Source organism: Egretta garzetta, unplaced genomic scaffold (assembly GCF_000687185.1).
Source record: "Egretta garzetta isolate BGI_Z169 unplaced genomic scaffold, ASM68718v1 scaffold276, whole genome shotgun sequence".
NCBI lineage: Eukaryota > Metazoa > Chordata > Aves > Pelecaniformes > Ardeidae > Egretta > Egretta garzetta.
This window is the reverse complement of record NW_009260067.1, coordinates 18,799-21,670: the sequence shown is the minus strand read 5'-3', so window position 1 is coordinate 21,670 and position 2,872 is coordinate 18,799. Positions and strand designations below refer to the sequence as shown.

General features: G+C 41.3%; 1 long non-coding RNA gene across 1 annotated transcript in view; it reads left to right on the top strand.

Moving 5' to 3' along the window:
* Positions 1-1,649, top strand: part of LOC118452529 — a 4,393-nt gene extending 2,744 nt beyond the window's left edge. The window contains exon 2 of the long non-coding RNA XR_004842333.1: positions 1,282-1,649. This is a non-coding gene — a long non-coding RNA (uncharacterized LOC118452529). The remainder of the gene's footprint in view (positions 1-1,281) is intronic.
* The last annotated feature ends 1,223 nt before the right edge of the window (positions 1,650-2,872 follow it).

The following is a 2,872-nucleotide window of genomic DNA, read 5'->3' as shown; positions in this document are numbered from 1 at the left end:
TTTTGTTAATGTCACCTATTGTATATCCTTAGATCTCTTGGTATAACAATGGTATTGCAATATGGAAAGCACATGTAAATGAGTTACTATAATCTTTAATTACATATGCAGCGTTACAGCGTGACACATCCCAGCTTCATTTGCGTATTTCCTGTTTTTTCAGTTCTTAAATATCAACTTGCCTTACTGCTCTACACATATGAGTGCGGTCTACACCACCAAGTACTCCCAGCCTACCATGGCCATGGTACAAAGCCTTTCCCCATCGCAATTTTTGCAGATCTTTACAAATTTTAATTGCGCTCCTTGATATTCGAATGCCCTGTATATTGTATTCCCTGCCTGGAATTACACATTCCAAGTCAAGCTCAGCTCCCTATGTACTTTACTGCTATACAAAGCCTTGCAGCTGCAAGACAATAGTAATAGGCACAACAATTAGCCCATTCTTTAAAACTATTTGCTTAGCCTTTTCCGCTCCAATATCAATGGATATATGTGCTTGCTCACAGCACTTCGCTAATGTTCTTAAGGCCTGTCCTTCATAATTAAGCTATTCTATATTTGGACTGAGTCAAATGAAGTATCAGTCGTGTCAAACGGAGACTACATTTTAAGGTGAGGAAGAACAGGAGAAGGCCTTCTGACTTGTCTCCCCCAAAGATCAGCCTGCCCGGCCACGCAGCCTGCGGGTCGCAGCGATCGTTTGCTTTCTGCCCGGCGCTTTTCAGGTTTTGCACCTTCATAGAGTACAGGTGCAGGAAAAGAAAAGTGCCTGGGTTACCTCCGAACCAGCCACAGGGTTGTCATGCAAAATGCCTTGTTTCATTTTATACATAACCACAGAAGTCTCAACAGCAAAGCTCGTTTACACCAGAGGAGTTTTCTGTCATAGGGAACTGCATCTGCCCTGAAATGAGGCGTACGTGTTAAAGGCAGCCCGAGCTAAGATGGTAACAGCATCCTACTGGCCTTGCCGCATTTCATTTAACTTCTGTAACATTTACCCCAGGAAAAACGCCACTGTTGAATGGATCTAGCTCTGTATATCCCTTTGTTCACTTTTCTCTGGGCTTTTATTTGAATTATTACATATATTTTTTTTTTAATTAAAACAAGAATAGGGTTTTTCTCTAGAAGAAATGGTCATTCCTGAGATATTCATCTACACTTATAAAAGCATTTCCTTTGGTTAAGTTGAATCCAGATTTTTTTTGTCAACAAAATTCCATTTTGCTGAATCACAATTGAGATTTTTTTTTTTCCATTAGCACCCCTTAGCACACGAAGAAAGAGTAAAAAGCAACTGCAACAGGCCATCGATGACCCACAGTGAGCTGTGAAGCGCGCGGTGCCCTACCAAAGCCAAGAAATACCTAGAGAGTCAGATGGTTCAGAGGCTTAAAACTTGCCAAGAACTATTGAAACGCGAGGACAGAAAACCGCCGAAAGCTACATCTATTTCCAAAATATCTTCCAAGATGTGAGGCAGGCTGTTAATTAAGCCGTACAGACTTATAGCATCACCAAACTCAGGTTTTATCTGTGACAAACTCTTTCGTTCCAATTAAAAGTTATTTTATGTAAGACTGCAAGGTCCCAGTGCTTAAGAAGTTACTTTCTACAGATACTAAATAATTCCTAATAAGGAAAAAAAAAATCATGGTGCTAAATTTTCCAGAACTTTAATTGAGAGTAAACCCTTGTTACGATGTTACACGTCACACCCCCTCTTCCTGCACTCACAGAGTACGTGTAAAATACTGACATTTTCATACAATCCTAATTTATAACCATTTTGCACGGGGCATCAGGCAAATACAGTGATCTAGAAAAAGACAGAGGCCGGTTACAGCTTGAGTCTTTCCTCCTCCGTGTCCTACCATTTCTATTACAGCCCACACATGGAAGTAACGTAGACAGTCTAGTAGACCATGTTCATCTTCTCCCGTTCTTTAGCTCTCACCTTGCCTGAAGTGGCTCAGAGTGGAGGTGAGTGAAATGCCGAAGAAAATGCTGGTCTATGCCCGCCGGCGTGGAAATGGTGTCTGGAACAAAGTACTTGCGATCTTTATTTCTTAGCGAATCGCTATTTCTAAAGAATCACTTCAGTCATGGGAACACTGTAAATAAAGCTGAGTTCTAGTAGCAAGTAGAGTTCATTTCAGATGGCTCATATGAAAACAACAGAGCTAATTATACTGTAGTAATTACCTGAAAATTATATGTATGTTGTTTTTCCACCAGTCAATACTGCTATTTTTGAACTTTGCATTGTTCTCATGGATTGCTGGAGTCACGCTGTCTCTACACAGGCTTCTTGTCTCATCATTAACTTAGCCTCTGGTTTGGGGCGAGTGGTTTAGAAGATGTTTCAGCTGCCGTGTGTGCTGTTTAGCTCAGCTCTCTCGTGCTCGCTTGCCCTCTCCACCACAATACATCCTCACCTGTGCTGCATTTGAGAAAATGTTTCCATTTTAATAGTCTTTTGGGTATGGATTGTCAGATTCCGACTCTACAAGAGGACTCTCAAACAGCATCTGATTAAGATTTACTCTTGCACATTAAAAGATACTGAAAGTTTGCCGTAGCCCGCTCGGTACCATTAATAACTGTGATAATCCTGATTTTGAAGAGTTTTATCTGTCCTGGGTGTGGCATGTTATCATTGTCTATTTTTGTGTTTTAAGAGCAACCAATAAAAGCATCTGATGAAGGCAGGCAAGCGCCATACAGGTGAGTGTCACGCCCCACTCCCAAGAAGGGAATGCTGTCTAGCAGCAAGAACAGGAGAATGGGAGTCAGGAATTTTTGGATTAGTCCCAAATAGACTCCTGCCACATTACCTGATTTTGACCATGTCGTGGGGTAA